The sequence below is a fragment of the Schistocerca nitens genome, chromosome 8, assembly GCF_023898315.1.
Source record: "Schistocerca nitens isolate TAMUIC-IGC-003100 chromosome 8, iqSchNite1.1, whole genome shotgun sequence".
NCBI classification, from domain to species: Eukaryota; Metazoa; Arthropoda; class Insecta; order Orthoptera; family Acrididae; genus Schistocerca; species Schistocerca nitens.
In genome coordinates this window covers 586,218,333-586,231,187 of record NC_064621.1, presented here as the reverse complement: position 1 = coordinate 586,231,187, position 12,855 = coordinate 586,218,333, and the positions used below count along the sequence as shown (strand labels likewise).

General features: G+C 41.8%; 1 protein-coding gene across 1 annotated transcript in view; it reads left to right on the top strand.

Annotated features, from left to right (window-relative positions):
- Nucleotides 1-12,855, top strand: part of LOC126199176 (carbonic anhydrase-related protein 10-like) — a 938,705-nt gene that overhangs the window by 725,420 nt on the left and 200,430 nt on the right. The window lies entirely within an intron of this gene.

The following is a 12,855-nucleotide window of genomic DNA, read 5'->3' as shown; positions in this document are numbered from 1 at the left end:
CGTTATATACAGGTCTAAGACGGGTCCACGACCTGAAAACAGGAATATGATGTTTGCTTCGAAATCACATCCACTACTAAGACTTTTGGGTTACGTTTTACTCATAAATTTAAAACAGTTACGCAGTCTAATAAAAGAAATCATTACTTTTTTTAATTTTAAAATATTAAGTACCAGACTAGATTAAGATATTTTCAAAACGTGAGCAAAAAAGTACACGCCATCCCCCCCCCCCCCGAACTAATTGACATTACGAGGGTTTTAAGTTGCTACTTCAGTAATTTCTCTTATTGCACTTGAAAAAAAAAATGGTTCAAATGGCTCTGAGCACTATGGGACTTAACTTCTGAGGTCATCAGTCCCCTAGAACTTACAACTACTTAAATCTAACTAACCTAAGGACATCACACACATCCATGCCCGAGGCAGGATTCGAACCTGCGACCGTAGCGATCACGCGGTTCCAGACTGTAGCGCCCAGAATCGCTCGGCCACTCCTTGCACTTGCACAGTACATGGTTCAACATACAGGTTATTTAAGGAATGACGTATGGGAAATGGTAAGAAAGTGACTATTCAGATTTGTGTATACGATGTAAAAGACTAGCGATGTACCATCGGACTTTTGGAAAAGTGTCATCCACCCAATTACGAAGATAGCAAGGACGGGTAAATGCGAGAACTATCGCACAATCAAGATAACAGCTCATGCATCAAACTTACCGAGAAGATTAATACATCGAAGAACGGAAAAGATAACTGAGGATCATTTAGATGACGATCAGTTTGGCTTTGGGAAATGCAACGACACTAAAGACGCACTTCTCAATTAGCCCTTGCTAACGAAATCAAGACGGGACGAAACCAAGATGCACTCAAATGACTTGCCGAACTAGAAATAGTGCTTGAGAGTGTAAAATAGAGCAAGAATCTGCAAAATTATGAGAAAAATAAGTGCAAGCAATAAGGTAAGACGGCTAATACACAATATGCACAAGAACCAAGAGAGAAAAATAGCACTGCAAGACCAAGAACGAAGTGCTCGGATCAAAAAGAGTGTAAGACAGGGATCAGTTATCGCCTGAAATGTTCGATCTATACATGGAAAAGGTATGACGGAGATTATAGAAAGTTTCAAGAGTGAAATTAAAATTCTGGACAAAGGAATATCAATGATAAGACCCGCTGATGACATTGCTATCCTAAGCGAAAGTGAAGAAATATTAAAGTGCAGTGAACAATATAATAAGTATCGAATGCAGACTGTCACAAAACAGAAAAAATACACAAGTAATAAGGAGTAGCAGAAATCAGAATGGTAGGAAATTTAACATCAAAACTGATGTCAGGCAAAAAACGAAGTCAGGGGATTCTGCTTACTTGGGAGCAAAATAACCCACCAGGGATGAAACTAGAAGACGTAAGAAGCAGAATAGCACAGGCAAAGAGGACGTAACTGGCCAACAAAAGTCTACTGGTATGAGACACAGACTTCAATCTGAGGAAGAAATTCGAGAGAATTCATGGGCAGTGCGAACACCGGAACAGAAGAGATTCGAAATGTTTGAGAAGTGGTGCTAGAGAAGAATGTTGAAGATCAATTGGACCGATTAGGTAAGAAATGACGAGGTTTTAAGCAGTTGTTGTTGTTGTGGTCTTCAGTCCTGAGACTGGTTTGATGCAGCTCTCCATGCTACTCTATCCTGTGCAAGCTTCTTCATCTCCCAGTACCTACTGCAACCTACATCCTTCTGAATCTGCTAAGTGTATTGATCTCTTGGTCTCCCTCTACGATTTTTACCCTCCACGCTGCCCTCCAATGCTAAATTTGTGATCCCTTGATGCCTCAAAACATGTCCTACCAACCGATCCCTTCTTCTAGTCAAGTTGTGCCACAAACTTCTCTTCTCCCCAATCCTATTCAATACCTCCTCATTAGTTATGTGATCTACCCACCTTATCTTCAGCATTCTTCTGTAGCACCACATTTCGAAAGCTTCTATTCTCTTCTTGTCCAAACTGGTTATCGTCCACGTTTCACTTCCATACATGGCTACACTCCATACAAATACTTTCAGAAACGACTTCCTGACACTTAAATCTATACTCGATGTTAACAAATTTCTCTTCTTCAGAAACGATTTCCTTGCCATTGCCAGTCTACATTTTATATCATCTCTACTTCGACCATCAAAAATGGTTCAAATGGCTCTGAGCACTATGGGACTCAACTGCTGAGGTCATTAGTCCCCTAGAACTTAGAACTAGTTAAACCTAACTAACCTAAGGAAATCACAAACATCCATGCCCGAGGCAGGATTCGAACCTGCGACCGTAGCGTTCGACCATCATCAGTTATTTTACTCCCTAAATAGCAAAACTCCTTTACTACTTTAAGTGTCTCATTTCCTAATCTAACTCCCTCAGCATCACCCGACTTAATTCGACTACATTCCATTATCCTCGTTTTGCTTTTGTTGATGTTCATCTTATATCCTCCTTTCAAGACACTGTCCATTCCGTTCAACTGCTCTTCCAAGTCCTTTGCTGTCTCTGACAGAATTACTATGTCATCGGCGAACCTCAAAGTTTTTATTTCTTCTCCATGAATTTTAATACCTACTCCGAATTTTTCTTTTGTTTCCTTTACTGCTTGCTCAATATACAGATTGAATAACATTGGGGAGAGGCTACAACCCTGTCTCACTCCTTTCCCAACCACTGCTTCCCTTTCATGCCCCTCGACTCTTATAACTGCCATCTGGTTTCTGTACAAATTGTAAATAGCCTTTCGCTCCCTGTATTTTACCCCTGCCACCTTCAGAATTTGAAAGAGAGTATTCCAGTCAACATTGTCAAAAGCTTTCTCTAAGTCTACAAATGCTAGAAACGTAGGTTTGCCTTTTCTTGATCTTTCTTCTAAGATAAGTCGTAAGGTTATTAATGCCTCACGTGTTCCATTATTTCTACGGAATCCAAACTGATCTTCCCCGAGGTCCGCTTCTACCAGTTTTTCCATTCGTCTGTAAAGAATTCGCGTTAGTATTTTGCAGCTGTGACTTATTAAACTGATAGTTCGGTAATTTTCACATCTGTCAACACCTACTTTCTTTGGGATTGGAATTATTATATTCTTCTTGAAGTCTGTGGGTATTTCGCCTGTCTCATACATCTTGCTTAAGCAGGTAGGCAAATAAAGCAATATACAGAAGACACAAACATAAAGAATCAAATGTCTTAAGAACCAAGCGAATAACCTCCGTGATACTTGAAGCAACTGTAGAGGTTGAACCAGTAACGTAAGACAGAGATTGGAATACTCCCAATAAACAAGTGAGGGTGCAAGTGCTACTCTTAGATGATGAGATGAAGTGGTTAGCGCAAGGAGGAAGCTGTGGCGGGCCGCGTCAGACCAGCCACAACACTAATGACTAAAATAACCAAAGTAGAGGGTGGGTGCGATATTTAGTTGACGGGGCAGCTATTTCTGACAGCAATAATGGTTCTAGCAGGAAGGTAGGGAGTCCAACTGAACTTTAAATATACGAAATTCATTGATCGTTACTTGAGCTTCGTGCCACTGTTCGTTCATTGTGGTGGCTTGCCACCGGTGGAATGCCAGACTCTACGCAACATAATACTAAATGTTTTAAATCGGTGAGAGATTTGTAGTAAGTGCTGTTAAGGGTGTCAGTCAAACATTCTTTGTGTCGAGATCGTCATGACACAACGGGAGCAGGCGGTCTGGCGTTAGCTTGTTGAAAGATAAGCTATTGAAGACCTCAAAGATACGATACGGAACTACATAAGTAAGCAATTTAACGGTCTCTCTCCTTATAGCGTACCCCGTGTATCAGAGGCGATTGTTTTGAGTACTCGGTTGCACCCCAAGCAAGTTGCTGTGCCCGTATGACAACCATCCCATGCAATGTGTCGACGTCCGTTCTTCTTGGAGTCATCACACATGTTTCTATCCATCATGGCTCTGTAAACACATCCAGAAAACGTCTGCAAGGTTCCTCTGTCCAATGTTGCCAATGGGAGCGCCTCTCTCTGTTGTTGCATGAAGGGCAGCTGCGACAGTGGTACCCTGAAGACTGTCCCTGGTGCTGCAGACTTCGTCACACGGTCCGTCTCACTACTCGCAAGCAAGCCCACTTCATGGCACGAAGTACGTCACGTAGCTGTGCCACCCTGATCGGCTGAGAACAATGTGACGATCCTCCCGGGCTCTAAGAACTTTCCGTTCTCGCTTCCCACGCCCGGGTTCCCGGGTTCGATTCCCGTCGGGGTCAGGGATTTTCTCTGCCTCGTGATGACTGGGTGTTGTGTGATGTCCTTAGGTTAGTTAGGTTTAAGTAGTTCTAAGTTCTAGGGGACTGATGACCATAGATGTCAAGTCCCATACTGCTCAGAGCCATTCTGAGAACTTTCATTCGATTGAGTATATTTCAGCTGAGACCATCGATTCCATATTCGACTAACTCGTGGGAATCTGACCAGAGTTGCGGTACATCGAAACGATAAACCACACTTTCGACAGGTTGTGATACTGACGCTGCCGCATTTCGACGCGTGGTGGTAGACTGTTTCTCAGTCTTAGACGAAGTATAAGACCCATAACAAACAAATGTTGTTTCTAAATGTGCATTCTTTTTTTACGTACAGAATAAAAATGGCATTGTCTCTTCCTTGGTTACTCGATAGCGCTCAGACCCTAATTAATTACAGCTATAAATATGTAGTATATGAGCATAATCGTCTTGAGGTTGAAGCTCCTCTGTCTGTGTTCACTGATAAACAGATTTGTCAAACGGAACTATATAGTCAATGCAAATATTTAAGTTTCAAACATCTAATATGTATATATACAGACTGAACCGTCGAATGAAACTTTGTACCAATCCCAGTATTCGAACCCAGGTCTCCTGCTCACGAGGCAAATGCACGAACCACTACGCCACCGTGGCACAGAGGCTTTTTACAACTGCACAGACTATCCTAGCACGCCTCCCTCTCTCAGCTAAGATTCTTTACAGAGCTCTGCCCACTAGCGTTTTCTGAGGGTCCGTCTTGATCAAACCGCAATTTTATCATTTGTCCTATTTCTCGGACATATTTCGCTGAAGTTTTGACATCGTCAATGGGCTTTTTTTTCTTTCTTCTTACCCCACGCTATGGTTTTGATTGTTTGTTCTCATTTGTTTCCTTTCACAGTTAGGCATTTTTTCTAGTTTCCCCATTGTCTTCACTGTACTAGGTAACATTTTAGTGTGCTGTTTATTATATGGGCTTTGTCTATATTATTCAACACGAATCACTTAATTTATAATACCAGAAGCCAACGTCGCTAAATGTGAAATAGTTTACTTCATGATCAGCTGCGACAGTAACCAGCTGCCGTCTTCAGATTCTGTCCTACAGTGTGCGGATAGATTAACGGTAATGTAGTAATCTTGCATGTTCATACGATAATTATCCACTAGGAACCATATTATTCGAATAATAAAAATTATATACCTCCCAGAAATAGAATTACATATATGTCTCGTCAAGATACAGAGAACATGCTCCAATTATAATAATACAGTTCAAGAATGGTTAGTCAGATATAAGAATTAATATATATAAAACTTGCTGGTTTTGTTTTTGAGAAACTAGCACGGAGTTCTATTATTATAAATGGAGCCCCTTCTCAGTATGTTGACGAGATTAATGGATAACAATATGTCCGGAAATATGCAATTTTTATTATTTAGATAATATGGTATGTTGTGTATAATTGTTGCACGATCATACATATTGCTATATTAACTTCATTCTATCCGTGCATTGTAGATTTGAGAATCTGAGCATGATAGCTAGTTACTGTATAAACTGGTCAAGAAATAAGCTATATCACATCAAGCGATTTTCCCTTCAAATATTATAACTTACTTCAGTTAATCACAGGCACAACAAAGCTTCTTAATGCAAAGAACAAATACATTAACAGAACACTCAGAGAAAGCGAACTTTGAACTAAAAAAATGTATTAGATAACACATTTACAAAATTAAGTAGAAATGTAAACCCATGAAATTAAATGATTACAACGCTGCCTGCAACAAATGATTCTAGCTGCTGAACAACCAGCTGTTTGCCTACGTTGAATGCCAGCCTGAGATCAGCTTTACAAAACAGCTTATAATTGTATGGACATGAACTTCTATTACGCACATAAAATAAAACAATTAGCACAGATGAAATACTTCTGTAGACAACTGAGTTAACATAAAACGACCATTAAAAGAATACCACTCGAGTTCAGGACTATAAGTAACTTCAACCAACGAATGGATAAATAATTAACATCACTTAAACGTGATAAGACACATACATGGCCTAAACGTGCAGGGACTATCACGAGCTTTAAAATGGTGTCTATAAAACAAATGAAACTTTAAACCAAGCTGGCGAGTATAACAATTAAAGTTAACTGCTCAGATCTAAAATTTTGAATAGCTGAACCAATTGTTAAGTTCTCAGTACTTAAAAAAAATTACAAATAGGCACAGTTGTGAATTAAATGATCTATAATGTGCCACTTTCAACAGAGCAATGAAAGTTTTCAAAACTAGTAACGCAGCACAAGCAGCGCAACAAGGAGCTCGCACGTACCAAACGGCTCGTTACAACACCGACGACGTTAAGAGTGTGCACCACTTTCAACCAGTCATATCACATCGCAGGCGAGAAATCATTTACAGGTAAACTGATCTATACTCGCCGTTTCGTAATGCAGCGTTGTAGAACTTCCACAAATATATTCCATGAGGCACTTAGCCATCCACTGTGAGTACTCGACACCCGTGAAGAGAAGATTTCTCAGACGCCTCCATTTATCCAAATTCAATCCAGAAAACTAATTTTTTCACTGGACCGTGAATTCCACCGCATACCGTGGCTATACCGGCCGGCCCCGTCGTAACTTCAAAATGGCAATGGATACGCAGCACACTGTCTCCCAATACAGGCCCAGCACTACAACGGGCGTGGTGTGACTTCATCCACTCACAAGGAAAGCATTCAAAACTGGCTAACATTGCATCAGAGGCAAAAAGCAGTGCACTCCGACAGACAGTCAACGAGGCGGCGTGAGTAACTTTTAGCTACCGACAGTACGACTTCCCCGCCTCCGGGCGGGCAGTGATATCGTGAAGGAAGCAAATCTTTGGGATCCACTGCGAACCAGCTCAGCACATTTCACATCAACTAGACACGTGTTCCGTGCCTCCTTCGTTATGCTGAAGTTTTAATGGCCAACAGTGCAACAGAATCGAATACGCTGGTCATGCAGACGTGTGCGAGAATCAGTGGGATTTTAGGAAGACCTTTCAATGTGCGCTGGAGCGCGAATAGCCACTTTTACCCCAGAAGGATGCCGTGATTTTCCAAAAATCCGAGCACAGCGTGGCCTCAGGAGCGCTTTAGCAGCAAGACCTATTCAGAGTATTTCATGTGATATTTCGGGGACCTAGGTGGTATTTAATTTGCCAAATTTCGTCACAGAGGTGATGTTGTTCGCTACAGAAGAGGTTAAAACAATACGAAAGACTCTGGGCGTTGCAGCGCTTGGTCAGCTACGAAGCCTAAAGTTCGGTTGATTTGAGGGGAGGGGACCAAACAACGAGGTTATCGGTCCCATCCGACTAGGGAAGGATGGGGAAGAAATTGGCCCTGCCCTTTCAAACGAACCATTCCGGCATTTTATTCAAGCGATTTAGGAAATGACGTGAAACCTAAATCAGGATGGCTGGACGCGGGTTTGAACCGTCGTCCTCCCGGGAACGAGTCAATTGTGCTAACCACTGCGCCTCCTCGCTCGGTGCCTACTGTATAAAATATTTAGGTAATTGATCTAAACTCGTGGAATCCGAAAGACGGTCGTGGACGCTTAGCAGGGCCGGGAGTGACATTGATAGTTCCGAATGTCGTAGACGAGCGTAATCAGTTTTAGTACAGGTCTTCAGTATTTTACAGCAGTAATAGAAATTTGAAATTTGTGATTCAGATTGTACAGCTGCTTAGTCAAAGTTGGTGCTATTATTCAGTGGCAGTTTTGTTTTAGTTATACGCGAAGTTTCCCATCATAGAAACTAACTTTGCGAATATTATCAAAAGTTGTATTAAAGTGAATAGTTCTGTGAAATTTGTAGTGATTTGTTTTGCTGTGACTATCTGACTGTTATGTCTGTGTACGGTTACCCAAAGTTCTTTTCGCCATTATTCTCGGTAACGCGCCAAGGAGCCCGTCAGAGGTTAATAGACGATAGTGTGCTGTGTTTCCCGTCTAGTGGCCGAATCTTGAGATTTTTATGATCGTATTGCGATAACTGCAGGGTACTGACCTGTGGTGTCCGAATTACGAATGAGTTTTAACCACCTTTCCAGGATTAACGCAAGACTGGAGAACTCAGGTGGAACTCTTGAGTGTTGATTCGGGTCCACGGGCCAACAGGTCTTTCACCAACAGTAGTGCAAATAAATCGCGCGGATCATAAACAGTATTTTTGGAGCGTAGCAAAAACCATCATTTCTATGATGAAATGAAATAGAAATTCTGACATCTTCCGCAATCAGGCACTGAAACGAATTCAATGGCGACAAGTGGAAATATGTGCCTGAGCGGGACTAGAATCCGGATTTCCTGCTATACGCGAGTGGTCGTCTTAAGTGGTTCGCCTATACAAACATGCTTCCCGTCCAACCAAAATTCCCACCTTGACGCACATTACTTATGTGGCGACCCTGTCCACCATACTGCTCTCATAAATTATTTAGACCACTGTCCGTAGAGCGCAGCGATATGGCGCTATACTTAGGTTGAAACAACAGTCGAGATTGCAATAATTGTTGTTTGTTTCTTAAAATTTTTATTTATTTACTTTTATTTTATTATTATTCATTTTTTAATAAACAAATGTTCCTGCAATCTCGACTGCTGTTTTAACCTAAATACTGCTCGCAGCCTCACGCTGATTCCCGCAAGAGTACCGGAGAGAGTTTACATCGTCCGAAAGAACAGACACCACACGTATGTAAATATATACGCCCTGACAGCCCCTCATGATACTCGTAGCTTGACTACAGCTTCAAAAGTGAGGTTATATCTGACAAATGGTTGGCTCGAGCTTGCTCTTGACTGACAAACCAGTGCTTAGTAAACAGCGAATTTGAAGAACAACTTTCATCGTTTACTGTGGTGTTTAAGCCATACTCCGCAGAAGATAAGTCGAAAACTGACTTTCCATTACTTTACATATCACAATATTCCAGCCATCCAATTTTTGTGGCTCGTTTCTCATAACTTGCTGCAATATAACATGACGTATATTTTTGTTGTTTTTGAACTTAGAAGAAGTGAGAATGAACATACAAACTGTAGCAAAATTATTCCATGACGCAATAACTTAAAGTCAATGGCACATGCAGTGGCATGACCATGTGTTGGTACTACAGTACTGTAAAGAATTACGGGCAGTGCTACACTTGCTAAAAATCATCTCTAGGGAAATTTTCTGACGTCTTTCGAGGACTGTAGCAGTACCTGAGATGATACCATGTGGGTTTCACTGACCTTTCATATCGAAATTTATGTTTTACGATTTTACGCTAGGGTTTTATAAGAGACGGTAATGCGGAGCAGCAAAGACAGTAACAAATACACCTATTTAATGACGACAGTTACATGGTCCAGTCTCATTAATGTGACTACCAGTCTAAAGCCTGAATAACCACATTTTGCATCGAGGACGTGCAGGAAGAGAATCAACGAGGTTCTGAAAGAACGGTCTTGAACACGTAACATATGTTTTGTTCCCGGGGAGATCTATGGATTTATATTACGTAACTTACACAGTTTGCGACACAGGCTCTTTTTTTTTTTTTTTTGGCTATGTGTGTATATGTTGAATTACGTAGTTTTTGGTTGCAGCGTATAATGGATGTGAAATGGACGCAAAAAGAAGAGGAACGCAAAAAAATCGTAGCCCTAGGATAACAAAGTACTGGATTAGGAAATAATCTCCTCTCCTCTTGCAGACATACAGGGTGGCGCACGAAATGTGTTACCATTTTGTTTTTGAATATAAACTGTATTGTCAATAGAATCTCAAAAGGAACATATACTAAAATGAAGAGCTGTCCATGGAGATTTGTTCTAACTCAGCACGTGCTCAATATGTCCACCATTTCGTTTCCTAACTTCCTTCAAACGAACACTGTAGTTAGTGATTACCCTACGGCACATGTCTTCCGTAATTTCACTGCAAGCTTGAAGAGTAAGTCTTCTGAGCTCCATTAAAGCACGTGCACGTTTCGGGATATTTTTTTCCTTTAGGTATCCCCAAAGAAAAAACGCACATGGATTGAGGTCTGGACTATTGGGGGACCAATTTTTTCCATCACTGAAGCGACCTGGAAACTTGAGTGAAATGATCCGCATGTAGAAATGCTCGTGTAAAAAATTCCAACACAGCGTTTGCAGTATGTGGCCTTGCTCCATCTTGCATGAACCACTGCGTGTAGAAGGGCAAGGCAGTATCAAGAAGCTGAGGAATGAAGCTATTGTGAAGCATGCTCAAATAACGCTCGCTGTTCGCAGTTTCTTGAAAGAAAAAGGGTCCAATAAGTCCGTGACTGGAATTGCTGCCCACGCTGTAATCCTCGGAGCATAATGTTGTCGTTCATGAAGCACTTGTGGGTTTGCAGTGGCCCAAAAGCGTACATTTTGTTTGTTAACCACGCCGTCTAAATGAAAATGCGCCTCGTCTGAAAACCAAACGTTGTTGAGAGTTTCTTCTGCCCACTGAGCAAACAGTAGTCTCTGCTGCTTGTGTTCTTCAGTGAGCTTCTGTGCACAGGTCATCTTGTATGGGTACATATGGATGTCACTTAGAATGCGTTGAACGGAGCGTCTGGATATTCCCAGTTGCACTGCTGCGTTTCTACACGATTTCCCGGGACAGCAACTCATACCGCTTCTATACAATATTCTCCGGTGAACAAACGGGCTTAGGCCGAGGTCCCTTCGCTTCCAATACTGTTCCTTCCTGTACAAATTTATCGTACAACCTGTGGATGGTCATCTTGCAAGGGACCCATCGTGTGTTAAACTGTTGTCGAAAACGCCTCTGAGTCACAACAAGGCTTTTCGTTTCATGAAAAAGTAACACAATTGCCGATCGTTGCTGTGTCGTCAGTCTTCCATTGTCAGCCATTGCTGCTTACTAGTCTCCTAGCGGCAACATCGTGAATTACACGTCATTTCGTAACTCATTTGTTTTTCCAAGCTCTGCTGGTACTGCTGTAGTGATATCAGCGGGATATATGTAATGTGCGTCGTAAATTGTGAAAGAAACAATTGGTAACACACTTCGTGCTCCACCCTATAGATGAAAGGAGGAAGAAGACGTTAAACAGTTTATAATCAGTCCTTGTGGCTTATAATTTAAATTGTAATAATAGTTTTTCATGAAAACATTGTTCCGAAAGGCAAGTCTATTGTGGTCTCGATGTCAGCGCCGTCTGCACCGGACTCGGAACTCAACGCGACTTCAGAGAGCGCCATACTCCAATCAGTCTCAGCGTGGCGCTACGCATTGTGTGGTTAGTCGCTGCCTAGATGGCGCACATACCAGGTACTACTTAACACTTCCGCTTCAAGACACTCAAATTGTGTATTCATTCGGCATTAGTTACGTCTGCCACCACAGAGAGTGGTGAAACCGGGAAATATTTGATGCATCCGACAAACAGACAGCAGTTGCATCTCAATGCGCCGAGCTGTCGGACACCCGTATTCGGTAAGTTATCGCTGCAGTTCGAGTTCTAGTTGTCTGCAGTTTTCGGACATTCTCATTTGCTCTTATCAGTGGCCAGCCTGTTCGAATCATCGGACAGACAACGCTGGATGTTGAAGATTAGTGCCCATCAGTTGAGAGACAGAACTTATAAACTCTCTAACTGCAGTCCAAACTGAACTTTAATTAAATTAGTAATAGGTACGCATGTGCTTCCAATATGTTCCACAACGCCGCGCATAAAAACGGGATTCCTCTGGGGCTCATACGTAGGGTTCTGTTGGTGACAGAATAGCGGGGTCGAGTTTTCTGGATAGCCCTTGGGCTAGGGACCATTTGTACACCCGACGAAGGATCGTCTGACTGTAACTATCTTACAGTACAGGGCAAAGGTTAAGTATCACACGTTTCCTCGAGCTTAGGCAAATGGAGCAAATCGGTTGGTTCCTTTTGTATTGGATGTAGTCTACGGTGCGCCTTGCGGGCCTTGTGGATGCACGATTTAGTACGCGGGCAGTCCCAGATAAAACCCGAAAAAAGCGTTTTTCACGATTTTTTGTGCTTAGTAACGTATATCCAAATAAATAACTACAGAAAACTAGTCTAACTTTAACGGTGTATTCCTTAGCCATTTACCTGGAAGGGCCATCTTCCTATTTTCGACTTTGACCATCAAGGAGAAATGGTTTTTGGGTACCAAATACGAACAGCGGTTTCCAAGACGGTTATGCACAATAAATGGCTGTAATTTTTATGAGACATTCCTAAGATCCCGCTCTCGAATAACCTTGAAAATTTTCTTGGTATCTATATTCGTTTCCGAAATGCAGAAGTTCCGAGTTACCCTACTTGTACACGTAAAATACGCACGTGAAATCCGGTGTGATGCGGAAACGTAGTTTGTAAAGTTACACAGCGTGGAGAAATATACTGTAAAGCGTCTCCATTCTCATCAGAAGAGTTCTGCGAATGCCATACCGTAGTACGGAAGTACATGCAATATTTTTCTGCA